This window comes from Pongo abelii, chromosome 7 (assembly GCF_028885655.2).
Source record: "Pongo abelii isolate AG06213 chromosome 7, NHGRI_mPonAbe1-v2.0_pri, whole genome shotgun sequence".
NCBI lineage: Eukaryota > Metazoa > Chordata > Mammalia > Primates > Hominidae > Pongo > Pongo abelii.
Genome location: NC_071992.2, coordinates 144,309,941 through 144,327,012, shown reverse-complemented (window position 1 = coordinate 144,327,012; position 17,072 = coordinate 144,309,941). Strand labels below are relative to the sequence as shown.

At 48.1% G+C, this 17,072-nt stretch overlaps 1 long non-coding RNA gene across 29 annotated transcripts in view; it reads right to left on the bottom strand.

Annotated features, from left to right (window-relative positions):
- LOC100457480 (uncharacterized) overlaps positions 1–17,072 on the bottom strand; it is a 215,420-nt gene that overhangs the window by 152,000 nt on the left and 46,348 nt on the right. For 24 of the 29 annotated variants that reach the window (XR_010141319.1, XR_010141329.1, XR_010141309.1 and 21 more), the window contains exon 2: positions 15,365–15,533. The exons of the other annotated variants lie outside the window; for them this stretch is intronic. This is a non-coding gene — a long non-coding RNA (uncharacterized LOC100457480). The remainder of the gene's footprint in view (positions 1–15,364; positions 15,534–17,072) is intronic. 29 annotated transcript variants of the gene reach the window in all.

The following is a 17,072-nucleotide window of genomic DNA, read 5'->3' as shown; positions in this document are numbered from 1 at the left end:
ACACAATTCAGCCCATAACACATGGTATGATATGCGTACTGTGTTGCCTTTCTAAAATCTCAAAACAGGATAAACTCCCAAACATAATTCATCCTAAATGTTTTGAATAAAGGATGGAGGACCTGGAGGACAGGCTTGTAGGGTGGTGCAAAGGATAAATGTGGCAGCACACAGAAAGCCCTGGCCCATGGTACAGAGCTCACAGACTCCCAAGACCAAGCCGAGCACCAGTTGCAGAGCAGCAGCTCAGTCATTGCTTCATGGAGGAAATCCACGAACTCAAACAGAGGCCCGAATCCTTCTTCTACACTGTATGACTTTGGGGAAGCCACTCCCTGGGCCTCAGTTTGTTCACCTGCTCAAGGCAGGCAACTCCCACCTAGGAGAGGCACTGGGGGGCTGAATGACACCCACAGGTAGAAGTGAGTACTTGTTGGCCGGGCGTGGTGGCTCACACCTATAATCGCAGCACTTCGGGAGGCCGAGGCGGGTGGATCACGAGGTCAAGAGATCGAAACCATCCTGGCCAAAACGGTGAAACCCCATCTCTACTAAAAATACAAAAATTAGCTGGGCATGGTAGTGCGTGCCTGTAGTCCCAGCTACTGGGGAGGCTGAGGCAGGAGAATCGCTTGAACCCGGGAGGCGGAGGTTGCAGTGAGCCGAGATGGCACCACTGCACTCTAGCCTGGTGACAGAGTGAGACTCTGTCTCAAAAAAAAAAAAAAAAAAGAAGTGAGTACTTGTTGAGTCTCAGTCACAGCAGTCACACAACCACAACAAGACAATTCATCAAAAAGCATCTGTTCTAGTTAAGACATAGGCATTGCAGGCCTCTGTTATCCCTCAGAATGATTCTCAAATAACATTCTGAGGCCCACAAGGAAACTTAAGAGTAATGGAGGTCAACTTCACCCTCAAAGGCAAATCTTTTCTTGAAGCAATGTCAAGCAGTGGCAAAAGCCCATGGTTTTGGTTTCTTTTTGCATATGGTTGTGCCTTACTGCTAGTAATTAAGAGATATTCAAGATGATCAGTATTTCAAGTTTTGTGCATATTTTCTCCGAAGTCCCAGAGCCAACCTGCCTAGGCCATGCTTTGCATTTATGTATGTATCTTCTATAGTTGGGATTCTACTGGGAAGGAGAAATTATGAACCAGGCACCTACGTGAGCTGTAGCAAAAGAAAAGAAAAGAAATGAAAAGAAGAGGAAAGGAAAGAAATGAAGAAAAAAAAAATGTTCCAGTCATCTAGGAAGTCCACATAGAAATGACCTCACAACAGATTTCTTGGAGTAGGGAGAAGGGAATGTCTTCTCTATCTCAGGAGATCTGGGTTTCAGCTCCAATTCTGCAAGTTAGAGTTTCAGTCTCAGCTTTTTTATCTGTAAAATGGAAGCAAATTACCCGTTCAATTTATCTCATGGTTAATTTGGGAGGGGTGTGGATAGTGCTGTTGCTACCAGAGCAAACAGAATGGTTTCTGGTACTAAATACTAAATAAATGTTACTATAATACTAAATACTAAATAAATGTTAGCTATTATAATTTATTCTTCTAACTATCTTTATGGCCACCCCCTGATAAAGGTATTCCCAAGAGCTTGATTTTTGCAGATGGAGACAAGAGTGGGGTTTGAGTCAGGTTCTCAGGCAATCTACAGGCTGATATCTCCAACATCAAGGTCTATCTGTTCATTCATTTTACACAGAGTCCAGTAAAAGCATTCCTGCACAGGGAGGTTGCAGTAGGGTGATCTCCCAGCAGATCGGGGCCAAGATACTCCAGAACAATTCAAAAGGACAGAGATTGCCCAGCCCAACCTTCAAAGCAAGAATAAGTAATGTGCTGTAACTGTCAGTTCAGGGCCAAATTCCAGGCAGGCCCTTGTTCTCCCATTGAGGAAGGACAGAGAAGCTTCTGCCTACTGGAGAGAATGACCTGAAAAATGCAGGCACGGGCCGGGCGCGGTGGCTCACGCCTGTAATCCCAGCACTTTGGGAGGCCGAGGCAGGTGAATCACGAGGTCAGGAGATTGAGACCATCCTGGCTAACACGGTGAAACCCCGTCTCTATTAAAAACATAAAAAATTAGCCAGGCGTGGTGGCGGGTGCCTGTAGTCCCAGCTACTTGGGAGGCTGAGGCAGGAGAATGGCGTGAACCTGGGAGGTGGAGGTTGCAGTGAGCTGAGATCGCACCATTGCACTCCAGCCTGGGCCACAGAGCGAGACTCCGTCTCAAAAAAAAAAAAAAAAATGCAGGCACAACCTAGGTGCAGACACAGCTTGCAATTCTAAACCATGAGACCTTGCTGAGCTCCCCAGACTGTGCCTCTGTTGCCTCATCTGAAAATGAGGGCACATATTACATTTTGTTTCAAAGTATGACTATAAAGCCAATGGAGAAAAAAGACTTAGCACAAAATAGGTACCCAAAACATGCCAGTTCTTTCTAGAATAGGGTGTTTAAAGAAAAAAATGGCAGATCTTCAAGATGTAAAGGAAGCATCAAATGAAATGAGTAAGGCAGCCAGGGGGCTGGAAACAGGGAAGGGGCTTTGCAGCCCTGGGGAAATTTGTGCTGAGTAAGCAATGAGACAGTGAGTGTTAAGACAGCCTCAGAGCTCAGGGAGCTCAAAGGGCTTTAACAGACATGATCTCACTGGGATTTTTTTATTAGCTTCTTAGACAGTTTAACAGGTTCCTCCATCTCTGCTGAGACAGTGAAACTGTGGGCTCCTCTGGCCTCCCTGGGCACATGGAGGCCAGGGCAGTCTTTCTGAACCTGCTTGGGTGGCAAAGGCCCAAGATCTGTTTCTTGATCTACAATTGGTTGTGAGCCAGGCATTGCGGAAGGAAATCCATTTTTTAAAAATAAATTTCCTAGAGCAACATTAAAAGAATTCTGTTTTTTGGCCAGGCGCGGTGGCTCACGTCTGTAATCTCAGCACTTTGGGAGGCCAAGGCAGGCAGATCACGAGGTCAGGAGTTTGAGAGCAGCCTGGCCAATGTGTTAAAACCTCATCTCTACTAAAAACACAAACATTAGTCGAGCGTGGTGGCATATACCTGTAATCGCAGCTACTCGGGAGGCTGAGGCAGGAGAATCGCTTGAACCCAGGAGGCGGAGGTTGCAGTGAGCTGAGATCATGCCACTGCACTCCAGCCTGGGCAACAGAGTGAGACTCCGTCTTAAAAAAAAAAAAAAAAAGAATTCTGTTTTTGTTTTTCTAAGGAGCAGAGCAGCATGGAAAGAAGGGAGGCTTCGGGATCAACCCTGGGCTTAATTCCCAGCTCAGCTGCTTCCTGGATGTGTTTCTTAGTCTGCAAAATAGGGCAAACAGTTATTCCCTTGAAGGGCAGTGCCAAGGACCAGTGCAATGACAAATGTGAGGTTCAGGCACAGTCTAGGCATGTGATGACCAGGAGAGGCTTGCTGTTGATATTGTACTCCTTTGTTACATGCTTTTTAATTTCTCCTAGGGGTATTCATTCAGCTCTAATCTCAAGACCGTTCTGTGATCTGACATCTCTCAGATGTCAGATCTATGCTGTGACGCTGTCTTCCTTTTGATCAGCCTGAGGCCTGCATCAACTCTACCCACTGGCCTTGCCCTGGGCTTCCTACCCAGGGCCCTACCCTTGAGCTCTCTGCTGGTGCACAGGTATGACAACAACACGGCTGTGGACACTGCTGTGCAGGGAGCTTTGCCTCAGGAATATTGAGCTCCAGCAGTGCACTGGGGTAGAAGGAGCAGGTGGGATGAAAGTTTCCCAGGAAGGTCCTCTACCTCTCTAAGGAAGCCTTGGTTCCCTCTTCAGTAAGACAGGGGCACTGGGTATGGTGGCTCACGCCTGTAATCCCAGCACTTTGGGAGGCCGAGGCAGGTGGATCATGAGGTCAAGAGTTCGAGACCAGTCTGGCCAACATGGTGAAACCCCATCTCTACTAAGAATACAAAAATTACCCAGGCATGGTGGCATGTGCCTGTAATCTCAGCTACTTGGGAGGCTGAGGCAGGATAATCGCTTGAATCTGGGAAGCGGAGGTTGCAGTGAGCCAAGATCACACCACTGCACTCCAGCCTGGGCGACATAGCAGGACTCCATTTGGAAAAAAGAAAAGAAAAGACAGGGGCTTGCATTCCCATGTGATTGCCCAATGGAGTGAGATAATGTCTGTGAAATGGCTTATAAACTGTAAAATTGCTGAGCAGACTGAGCTGTTAGCCATCCTCCCTCCTACACCTCCTCACTAGAAGGTGCTCCTCGTGGGCACCTGAATCTTGAGTGTGAGGGAAGGAGACATAAAGGAGAATTCCCAGCCCAGGCCCTTTTGGGTGAAAGTCAGTCCTCCCAGGTCAGTCTTTAGTTCTGACGATACATCTGTCTCCTAAGTGACTGCCAGCTGTCTCATCCCATCCCCCAATCAGCTTTTCTCCCAAGAGTCCTTTAAGCAAATTCCATCTGAGCCTGCTGACCCCTGGGCCCCGGTGCTTATCTGAGACAGTGGGAAACTCCTCCACCTTCAGGTTCAGGAGTGGAGGCAGCATGGAGCAGTGGTTGGAGCTCCCACGCTTGAAGCAGGACCAGCCTCACCTGGGAAACTCTGGCCGCATCTCCCCACATGGCACAACAGCTTTGTGGCTAAGGGCTGGACAGGCAGATGGCACACAGGAGCTGGGACACCCAGAAACGCCTAGGTCTCAGCCTCCCACTCCTATGCAGGGAGAGTAATAACAGCACGCCGCCAAGGGGCTATTGGGTGTTAACCGCAGGACTTGGCACACAGTAGCACCCAAGTGAGGTGAGCCACTTTCTGCGGTTAGCATTCCCACTGTCAAGCCTGCATCATCAGTAAAAGGGAGATTAGAAGAGCATGTGCCCCGGAAGTTTATTAAAAGTATTAAATGAGAAGATTCATGTAAAGGGCTTAGCACAGCTCTGACACTTAGTAAGTGCTCAATAAATGAGCGTTCTGATGGCTTCAGTTGGAGGGAAACTCCCGTACTCTGGCATGCAGCTTTTCCAGGAACCCGGGCCGCCAGGGAAGGCGGGGGACAGCCTCAGCTGGAAGCAGAAGAGTCTCTGGCCTGTGACTAAGGCACAGCGAGTCAGAATCCAGCCGCTGGGCAGGGCCGGCTTGGGCTGATGCCTGGCCTGGCCCCCGTTCAGGGTGATGCGTTTTTACCGTAAGGTCTGGGTAACTCCACAGCCAGCACTGGGCCTCCCTGTCCCTGGGTGGGGCCTGACACTCACCCATCAACCATGAGAGCCGCTTCGTAAAAGAGGCGGGGACTCTAGAGCAGTGAGGGCCCAGTAAGAAAGGGCAGATTCACGGGTTTCAGCGTCATCTGCTAAATGCCACCCCCACTGGTTTAACCATGTGAGAGGTGTTAGTGTAGCACGGCAGGTCTGGGTGCCAGGCTGAGCTCCAGGACAGGAGCCAAAGTCAATTAATACCAGGGATGGGGGGTGGGGGTGGCTGAATAGGGAGAGGATGCTGATGGGCAGTGGCAGTGAAGGGAGGCTGAGCTCCCTCCCAAAAACAGGAGGGAAGAAAGGAAAGGCTGGGGAGAGAGGAGAGGGAGAGAGGGAGACAGATACACACACACACACACACACACACACACACACACACACACACACACACACACACACACACACACACACACACACGGCTCCTGGAATTCAAACGTTCCAAACGCAATGCAGCAAATGGGAGGTTCCGGTCACAGGGGGCTGGTCTTCAATGTGTCCCACAGGCCAGGCACTAGTGGGTGGGCCCTTCACCTACATAGTCTTATTGTAACAACAGCTGGGACAGCATAGTGATCCGGTGTGTGGGCACCAGAGACCAACTACGAAGTTCCACATGTTGACCGGCCCCTTCCTTGCTGACTAACATGGGACAGGTTAATTAACAGCTCTGTGCTCCACTCTCTTCATCTGTAAAATGGGAACAATAGTATCTCCCCTCCCCAGCCGAAGGCTACACATGAGGATGAAGTGTGTTCAGACATGGAAAAGGCTTAAACAGGGCCTGGCTCGCAGCGAGCCCCCGACGAAAGTCGGCTATTCCTGATGCCTCTTACCACAGCCTGTGAGGTAGAAATTCTCAAACTTCTTTTTAGAGCTGAGACCAAGGGGGTTCAGAGAGGGTGAGTGACTTGCTCATGGTCGCTGTATTGATCCGCCAGGGCTGCTATAACAAATTTTCACAGGCTGGGTTGCTCAAACAACAGAGGTTTATTTCCTCACAATTCTGAGAGCCAGAAGTCCAGGATCAAGGTTGGTGTGGGCAGAGTTGTTTCTTCTGAGGCCTCAGAAGGGCCTGGGCTTACAGATGGCCACCTCCTCCCTGTGTCTACACGTGGTCTTCCCTCCTCGTGTGTCATCTTGATCACTTCTTCCGATAAGGACACCCACCAGTCTGACCGTATTAGAGCCCCGCCACGTGAGCTCAGTTAACTGTACCTCTCTAGAGACCCTATTTCCAAACACAGTCACATTCTGAGGTATGGGCAAGTAGGACTTCAACCTATGGTTTTAAAGGGGACGGAATATCATCCAGTCATAGTCACCAAGCTTCCCTGAAGCTCTCCTGGTCTGGAATAGAGAAATCAGAGTGAACCAAGATCAAAATCTGAGGGCAACCTTGGCTTTCCCCTTCTACACAGAATTGGATGACAGCTAGGAGACGGATCTATGAATTTTCTCCCCTGAGAAACCAGACGGGACCACCTAGAGCCGGTCTCCTTCCCCCAAATGCCCTGGACCTACCATGGGCACAAGCTGGGGCTCAGGGAATACCTCTGTGCTCCACCACTCGGCAGTTGCTTTTCAAGAGAAAGCAAACACTGCTACACGCCATCCACAGCCACCGCACAATACTGTATCCCTTTGTCAGGGATAATAAAACAGAGGGGAAGTCACTCAGGGACTTACTATGGCCTTGGGTCAAAGGCAGGCTGACCGGGGCTGGCAGAAGAAAGCTAAAACTTACTTCTCTGGGATTCTAGGAATTTCAACAAACGAGATCAACAACAGATACTTTCAGATTAAAGAAAGGCAGTGTGTTCCCAAACTTTGACCCCTGTGCACAGGCTCTGCAGAAAAGCTGTCACTTTGCACTCAGTTTCCTTGTAGGTAAAATGGGGATAATAATATTCTCTGTCTGCCTAATTTGTACAAGGCTCTTACAAGAGGGTATAGCACAAAGTAAGTGCTTAATAAATGTGAGCTTTTTTTTGTATTCCTGTTTCATAGTATTTGTAAGTATTTCACAAGATTCAGAAACCTTGTCCCTGGACTGTGATCATTGCCTTTTCTTCAGTCTTCCATTCACAGACCCAGCCTCTGGTGGGCAGTCACAACACAGCTGGCCATGTCCAAAGAGGTCCAGAAACCTGCCCCAGGTGTCAAAGCAGCTAAGAAACAGCGCCAGCTGAGACTCTGCCTGACTCTTCCATTCTCCCAAATCTAAGCTAAGCAGTGATTCCTATGCCCACCTGGGAGAGCAGAAACCTGAGGCCCACCTTGTAAATCCCTGCAGGCTCAGTGTGCCTGGCATTGGGCTGGGCAGGGGAGACAGAGGGAATGCCAAAGAAAGAGCAGTTATAAAGACCACAGGTCCAGGACGACGGGACTTTCAAGGGCTTGTTCGTGGTTCCGTTTTTGCCCAAACTCTCTCGATCCACCTTTGAGCAACAGTAATTATCTCTTTGCCTCCATCAACTTCATTTACCATCCCTGTCCAGTTCTTTCCCAATAGGCCAGAGAATAAGAGTGCAGACATTAAAGGTCAGATTTTCATGGTGCTGAACCCATTTAACCCAGCTGTGTGGCTTTGAGTAAGCTACCTAAGTTCTCTGAGCCTCCATTTCCTCGTGTACAAACCGAGGAAAATACTCACCTACTTATTAGAAGGAAAGAAAAGATTGAGTACCTGCCATGTGACAGGCCTTCAACAATGGACCACCTCTTCTCATAAACAAAAGGCACATTCTGAATAAGTGATCACGGGGTTTAACTTCTACACAGGTATTATGAAAACAACAAGTCTGCATTTCAATAAATATTTGTTACATAAATAAACAGGACTGTTCCCAGAGCCTGCTGCTTGGAGGAAACTGGGGAATAAGGAACTCAAAAACAAGGTAAGAATGTCAGAGCAGGGAAGGGAAGGGAGGAGGGAGGGAGTCGTGACCTTGGGTCAAAGGCAGGCTGACCGATGCTGGCAGAAGAAAACTTAAACTTACTTTTCTGGGATTCTAGGAATTCCAACAAGTGAGACCGACAACAGATAATTTCAAATTAAAGAAAGGCATTGTTCCCAAACTTTGGCCCCTGTGCACAAGCTCTGCAGAAAAGCTATCACTTTGTACTCAGTTTCCTTGTAGATAAAATGGGGATAATAATATTGCCTGTCTGCCTAATTTGTACAAAGCTCTTATAAGAGGGTCCAGCACATATAGTAGGTTCTCAATAAACGTGAGCTCTTCTTTGTATTCCTATTGAATAGTCTTGCCATCATTCGTCCGTGGTTTTCCTTTTCTTGGGAATCAGCACTTTCTCAGACACAAACTAGTTACCAAAGCAATGGAGATGACCGCCATTTCCTCGCTATCATGAGTAACAGGCTACCTGGAAACATTTGAAAGATGGAAGATGCTTTCTTGACATGGGGTTCACCTTCCTACAAATACTTAACCTCTTCCCCCTTCCTCCACTAGACTATACGGCCCACAAGGGCAGAACCATGTCTGTTTTGCTTGCTCTTATATCCCTAGCACCTAGGAGTGTCTGATATGTTAGGCACCCAATACAATTGATTGAATGACTTGTGCATAATAATAACCCAACAAGCTGGGGAGAGTGAGCATGAACAGAAAGGCCAATCACCCTAAGTTCCCTGCCTTGGATGTGTGGCTGGTACCCTGACAGACCAGAAGCAATTTGGCCTGCAGCGTTTTTCCTGGGTCTGCACTCCAGCGAGCCCTGCCTTGTTTTGTCTGTCTCTAAACCCCTTCGTACACATTCACATGTGTTACTAACTCTTTCTTTTTTCCAACCACAGCGAGGCTGGTAGCTTTAGTCCCTTATTACAGAGAAACAAAAGGAGGCCCAGAGAGCTCATGGGTCTCTCCCTAGGACACAGAGCTGACTGAGGACGGTGAGTGTCCCAAAAGCCAGGCCTTTGGTTCCACATCCTGTGCTGAGTAAAGTGCTAACTAATGTTGGTTAGTTGAAGGAAAAAATGAATGGATGGGAACAACAGTGGAATGTGATTATTTTCCAAAGAACTCAGTCCTGTCTATGGCTATGTGACAGAAAAAACTGCTCAGTGGGAGGTCCAAAACTGACACTCAAGGCAACAAAAGGAACAGGGAAAGGGAATCATTTCAGATAAGCAATGGACGAGATCAGCGTGTCCTCCTAGGTTGTCAGGGCACAGGCCGGGGACTATGAGGATTCATGCTGCCTTTGGAGGGCCTTCAGCATGGGGCAGTTGAGGGCAGGCTGCCCATCCCCCTGGCAATCAGGGGAACTACCAGAAATGGCATCACCCCCATGAGACTGGCAAAAAGCAAAATTCAGACCTATCAAATGTGGGTGACCAGATGGGGGAAAACAGGGCTCTTGTGTACAGTCAGTGGGACTACAAATTGGCATGATTGTTCTGGAGGGCAATGTGATCGCGTCTTATAAAACAGAAAATGTTCCTTAGCCTCCATGGCAGTGAAGTCGCCTCAGCGTATAAATCCTGGAAGAGCTCTCACATAAGTGACCAAGAAAGCACATGTGGATGTTCCTCCCAGCAGTGTTTGTAATATGGGAGAATAAAAAAGAAAGAAAGAAAAGAAAAAAAATGCATCAAGCACACTGTCTCAACAGGGGAATGGTTAACTGGCCCTTGAAAAATACTCGGCAACTGTTCATTGTTCATTCTCCTCTGATCTGACTTCCCACACACACACTCACCCCACCCACTTCAGGTTCATTTTTATGTTTTATCAGCCTATGGCCTTGACCCCCAGGGAAAGTAGAATTCACATATGAAAAAAGAGGGTCAGACTCCCCGGAAAGCTTTTCTATGTCCTTTGCCCAGGAGAGGTTCCCATTACAATCGGGCCTGGACCTCAGCCATGAGCACGCGGAGGGAAGGAACCAATTTCATTCCACTTAAACCAATTTGCCGGGCCCAGACAGCAGCTAATGAGCATCCTGCGCCCTCGGAGTCATCGATACCACTTTCCAAATCAAGTTACCAAATTGGTCTTAAAACCACTTCAAAGGGGCCGGGCTGACTGTTACCAGTGAGGCATCCTGCCGGCCATATGGCCACGCTTCTTCCCACTGGCATCCTCCTCCTTGGTATCAGCTGCAGAGGGGATGAGCTGGCTGGCTGCTTTTGTCTCTGCTTTGGATCCCTCCTTCCCCTGAATGCCTGATCGTCCATAATGGAACTTGGGTCACCATTTTAAAAAAAAAATGGGACAACTGTGGCAGAGGGATTCATATAAAGGAGGGCCCATTCAGGCAGCACAGCCACTAGCACAACAGCCCGGCGAGGTCAGTACTCTTATTGTCCCCATTTTACAGACAAAGAACCTGACAGTATGAAAGCTGGGCAAGGTCTCACCATGGCTAGCAAGTGGCAGAACCAGAAATTGAACCTGGGGCTTCCTTAAACCACAATCCATGCTCAGCCTCTAAGCCACGCAGGCTTTATAGTTTAGATCTTCATGACTTACATTCCCTTCTCTACAATCAAGCATAAAAAATAGTCAAATGGGCCAGGTGTAATGGCTCATGCCCATAATACTAGCACTTTGGGATGCTGAAGCAGGAGGATCAATTGAGCCCAGGAGTTCGAGGATGCAGTGAACTAGGATGGCACCACTGTACTCCAGCCTGGGCCACCCCCATCTGTTTAAAAATAAATGGTCAACTGAACCTTGAACAAGGGCCTAAAATAATTTTCCTTAAGAGGTTTTTTGTTACTATTCATAAATATGACCCCTATTTTTTATTGAGTGCCCATGGAATGAAAAGCACTAGACTATCTTGCCTCTTTAATCACACAAAAGTCCTGAAGTAGATGGGATGATTTTTTTCTCGCACATGTGGAGTAATATGTTCCATGTCCTACAGCCAGGAACGGAACACTCATCTTCCACATTGGGGATGAAATTCACTTTAAACCCTCAACTCAGTTTTCTTTTCCCTAAATCCAACTGTCCATCAACCTATCTGTCTTTAAGCAGAAGGCTCTGTGGAAAAGCCCATGTCAGCCCTATTAGGTGGTCTCTAGATTAGTGGTTCTCAACAAAGGGAGATTTTTGCACACACATATGCACACACCACCACCACCACCACAAAAGAACACGTGGCAATGTCTGGACACACTTTAGGTTGTCCCAACTGGAAGCTGGGGTTGTGACTGACAGCGCTACTGGCATCCAGTGGGTAGAGGCCAGAGATGCTGAGCAATATCCTACAATACATAGGACAGCCCCCACAACAAATCAACTGACCCAAAATATGAACAGCGCCAAGGCTGAGAAACCCTGCTGTAGACCCTACCTATGTCTTTGCAATTTCTTCATGGTCTTGATATCATACAAAGAGAGCTTCTTTATTAATCAATACAATAAAGTAATACTTACTCATTTGCATTAAAGCTGAGCACAACTAATTTTTGCAGCTAATGGACCCACCAGGGCTGGCCAGAATAAAGGGCTGGGCTGGAATTCATTGCACGAAATGGTGCTAAGATCACTTGAGAAATGTGTCCTTTCGCTTGAGATTACCAGGAGGCTACTATGTGTCAGACTTAGATCTGGGGAGGGCGTCAACGGGCAGGAACACTCTGTGCAGGACCTCCTTCTGTCCCCAGAGGACACACATCATCTTGCTGAGTCACCAGATGGTCCATGGGACATTTCCAGGCCCCCCACAACAGCACATTCTCTTCTTTCAGGACCTCAGGAGAGAGGCTCAAGACAGAACAAAAGGAGACCTGGGAAGATGGGTCACTCAACTTGGAGAGGAGGCCCTGAGGCAGGCCCTGCTCCCTCCTCAGATTTTATTTCTCAGATCCTAAGGAATAATAACCACAGTTAAAATGACAGTCTATACAAATCTCAGCATTGGACATGACAGTTTCATTCCAGGCTTTCCAAAGCCATTTCAGAACAGCCACTACCTAAACAGCACCCAGGACAGGAAAGCCGATGCCCGGCTTCAAGGAGGGACTGAATCTCACAGTCTTTCCCACTGAAAGAAAATAAAGCTGGAGGCTCCAATACTTAAAGCAAAATGAGGCACCAGCTGGTCAGGCAAGTCAGAACTGAACCCAGCTCTACTGAATGAGAACCTTCAACATTGACACCAGGTGGCTATAACTCATCCTGATCAACAGTACATGGTGGAACTCAGAAAGCTCTGGACACTCCCTGGGCCTCAGTTTCAGCAGCTGTAGAATGGGTTATCATGTCCCCTATGGCAGCCTTGGGGGGCTCTTCCAGGTCAAGGGGGAGAGGTGAGTGACATCAGTTTCAATGCATGAAGATGTAAATTAGGTGTTTTCCCACCACTGGCTGTGTAGTTGCCTACAGGAGAAGGCTTAATGAGAGAGGTGGCTATGGGTCAACAAGAACAGAATCACACCTGATTTCTTTCCTGTCATCACAGGGAGATGAACCTGAGTTGAGATGCCAGCTTGATGACCTTAGGCAAGCCATGGAAATTCTCCATGATCCCTTCCACATTGCTCAACGACCTTAGGCAAGCTGTGGAAATTCTCCATTATCCCTTCCACATTCACACAGTGGGGATGACACTTCCCAACTGGCAGAACTGACAGGCGAAAATGTCTGGCCAAGGCAAACATGGCCTTGTGAGTCTTAAGAGCTACATGCAGGGAGTTACAGAACTGGGGACATGGGATCACACTCTGACGGCCCAACATCTGTGGGCCTGGGGACCTGGGACTCAGGGTGCCCTTGGGAAGGGAGTCATCCCCTGAATGAGCCCACAGGGGTGGTGCCCTGCAGGCTGGTTCGAAGAGTCAAGGGCCCCAAGGAAGACAAAGGGGATGGTCTCCGGAAGGAGAGGCATGGCCCACTTCCCAAAAGAGAAAAGTCCCACCCCACACACATGGCCCAGAGCTGAGCTGGTGCTGGATGAGGGGCTCTGCAAGAAAGAGGGGCCCCTCAGGCCAGAGAGACACTGGCACCAGAGCAGGAGACTGAGTGTGTCCTGGAAAGACATGCATTACCCTAAATCAGAATAAAATTTGAAAAAGGCATGATGATCATGGTGTTCACATATATACTATAATACCAAAATAATAATAACTCTTTAAAAAGTAATGCCCAACAGTAGCAAACTGGCTAAATAAAGCATGACATTTCTACCACTAGAGTAATGACAGCAAACATTTACTGAAGATTTACTATAGACCAGATACTATTAAGTTGACCTTTTATAGGTCAACAATTCAATGCTGCCAAATTCATATGATTCTACATAATATTTTAAGCGCTTTACATGTATCCATTCACTTAATCATCACAGCAACCCTTCTGAGGTACTGTGTCAGAATACCTGCCACACCTCATTCCAATCAAAGAGATGCCCATGTCGGAATTTCCTGGAACCTGTAAATATGTTGCCTCCCATGGCAATAGAACTTCCTAGATGTGATTAAAGCTAAGGACCTTGAAGTAGGGATTATTCTGGATTATCAGGGTGGCCCCAGTCCAATCACATGAATCCTTAAAATTAGATAATCTTTTCTAGCTGAGATCACACAGGTGAAAAGAAGAGGGAGAAAAGATTTAAATCCTAAAAGGAACTGGACCCACCATTGCTGGACTTGAAAATGGAGAGAGGAGGCCACAAGCCTAGCGGGGAGGCTTCCAAAAGCTCAATGCAGCTGGACAGCCAGCAAGAAAACAGGATCTCAGCCCTACAACCTCAAGGAAACGAATTCTGCCAACATCCAGAATGAGCAAGGAACAGACTCTCCCCTGCAGTCTCCAGAAAGGAAGGCAGCCTACAGGTTCCTTGATGTTAGCCTGGAGAGATCCGCGTCTGACCTCTGCCCTAGATAACTAGACATAAGCCGGACATAGTGGCTCACACCTGTAATCCCAGCACTTTAGAAGGCTGAGGTGGGAGGATCGCTTGAGTCCAGGAGTTCCAGGCCTGCCTGGGCAAGATAGTGAGACCTCGTCTCTACAAAAAATACAAAAAATTAGCTAGGTGTGGTAGCTTACGCCTGTAGTCCCAGCTACTCTGGAGGCTGAGGTGGGAGGATCCCTTGAGCCCCGGAAGTCAAGGTTCAGTGGGCCAGGATCACACCATGCACTCCAGCCTGGGTGACAGAGCAAGACTCTGTGTCAACACTGCCCCTGCACCGTCACCCCCCAAAAAAACTATGCATTAATATATTATGTTATATAAATGCTAAATTTGTGTTAATATTTTATGGCAATCATAGAAATTAATTAGCAGGATAAAAAGCATTCGTAACCACACCTGAAGGCAGATGAGAATATGAATCACAATGCCCAAGGTCACTCAGCCAGCAAGGAGCAGAGCCGGGTCTGACCAGCTCGTGGGACCTCTGGCCCTGCCATTCTGTTCTGCAGTCTCATGGAAGAACAATTCCAAATCTAGTTCCCAGACGGCAACACAAAGACTGTATTTTGGGCTGACTCTACCAAAAGTTAGGGTTTAAAAAAAAATGCAGTTATTATTTTCAGTAATTAAAATTGTTAAAAGATCTTGGCTTGTCCAGGCCTGGATGATGGCAATAAAAATGTGGCTAGAGATGAACTAACATAGGGGTTGGGTGGGGGAAATAATGAGTCTAGAGAGACCAGGCCTGATATTCAGCAGGAACTCACTCACCTGCAGTGGTTTTGTGAAAGGCTGAAGCGGTCCCATAGCAGCGAGTAAACAGATGCCTCCCCATGAGGGCAACTGTTGTCCCCCGTGTCTAGGCATGTTCCCTGGGGGAACATTCTCCCACCCACCTCCACAAAATTCAGAGTTCAGGCCTGATGCAGAGTCTCAGAACATGGCACCATGCATCCCAATGCCTCAGACTAGAATATTTGACTATCACCCCCAAGGGATCAGAAAGTTAGGAAAGTTAGAAAATAGTGGGCCCAGCAGGCAGGTGCCTTTGGACTTACCTAGAAGAAAGGAAAAGATCTGCTTTGCTCAGGGCTCTAAAGATATGGAAAGTATGTGGAAAATGTACAGACCCTTAGGTCTGGTCTTAGGCCTGTTTCAATCATCTCTTCATATTCTTTGTTAGCACATGGCCTCCGGGAAGCCACTTACCTCTCCAAATCTCAGTGTCCTGGCAGTAAAAGGGGAACACCAAGGGAGCCACGTGCCAAGCAGCTCAAAGGGGAGATGACTCAGCCTCCACTCAAAGTACCATCACAATGGCTGTATGTGCCCAGGTCACCTGTGCACCTCGGGAGAAGGCTCCAGGGAGTGTAGTCAGCTGCAGAAGCAAAAGGTACGAGTGTCAGTGCCCTGGAGTCAAAAGCAGGCCTCACAGAGCACAGCACTGCCAGGGACTCGAGGCTTTGAGAGACCCCGCACCCGGCTCCCGTGCTGCCTAATGCGACTTTTCTCCAGCACCCCCACCTGCCGGACCATACCCTGTCCATCTCTGCTCCATCTGCCATCCTAGGCCCTCATCCATGAAGACTGTGTGCCTTAACCATCCCATATCAGGGTGCAGGGCCACGGTGCTGGTTGGGAAAGTGACGCAGCCCCACCTTTGTACATGGAGCCCTTAAAAAATGTTGGTCAAGTGAGAAGGCAGGTGAGGATAGGGGAGAAGAGTCACAGGGTTGCCAAGACAGACCCCAGCTCTTTCTTCCTCCATAACCACAAAGCCTTGGCCTAGAGAAAGCGGAAGCAAGAAGACCCCTTGGTCCAACCCCCATAGTCCAACTTAACTTCCCAAATAGAGAAAGTACATGCCACAAAAGAGAATGAGGCTTCTGTGATACCACTCAGAAGTCCTAAATTGCTGCATCCCTCTCAGCCTCAGTTTCCTCATCTATGGAATGGGCATGATGCCCACCTGTGCACCTCACCAGAGGAAGGACTGCTCAAAGGAGACGCTCAACAAACTTCCCTGTGTGAGCATGCATTCTGCCACGTGATGACTGCACCATCGAACGAGACCCACTCGCCTGCCACACAGAGACCCTGGGGCAGGGGAACGCCTGGGCAATAAACCTAAGATTTCGGACATTAGTAAAAACAGACTGGAATTTTCACTCATTTTCAGGGACATTTCAATCTTTCTCTTCCATGTCCCCTGGTGCTGCAGCTTTGAAAACAAATGGCATTTCTTTTTAAGAGTGTCATTTTTCTTTAAACACCTTAAGAAAAAAAGTTAGAATCCCAAAGGGATCTTACATTTGCGTTCTTGTGTAATCTGTTTTGCTAGAAGCTTTCAAATACATATATTTTTGAAGCCACAGGATACAGCCCCAGGGTGAGGTCTTGGGTTCCTATCAGCAGCCCCTCAAGGCTCTGGGAGCATCTCTTCTTTTCATCTGGAGCAGCTGTCCTTGAGGAACATGCCATGGACACAGTTGTAGGATGAGTAAGCCTCATCTCTGGCCAAAAGGAAACACACTGTGATTTGGGGTCTCTCTGTCTTAGGATGGGGCTTCCTCGGAGGCCTGAAGCCATGCGGGACAGCATCCTTTCCCTGGAAAGTGCTGAGATTGTCAATCTCGCTCATATTTGATCAGGGCTTGTCGCCTCTTCGTGGCCCCCGCTGATAAAAGCAGGGCTGGCGCTGTTTCTAGAATGATGTGAGGGATACCACCCCCACCCCAGCCCTAGGAAAAAACAATATCATTCTCCGGATGGCTATGCTCCTTGTGAACACCCCAAGGAGGTCACTTGAAAAGGTTACAAGGCCAGTGATTCCCATCTGGCTTCCGCTGAGGGAAAGAGACTGATCTTGGAGGAATCAGACTGGAGCCTGATGAGGAAAACTGAGGGACTCCAGTGT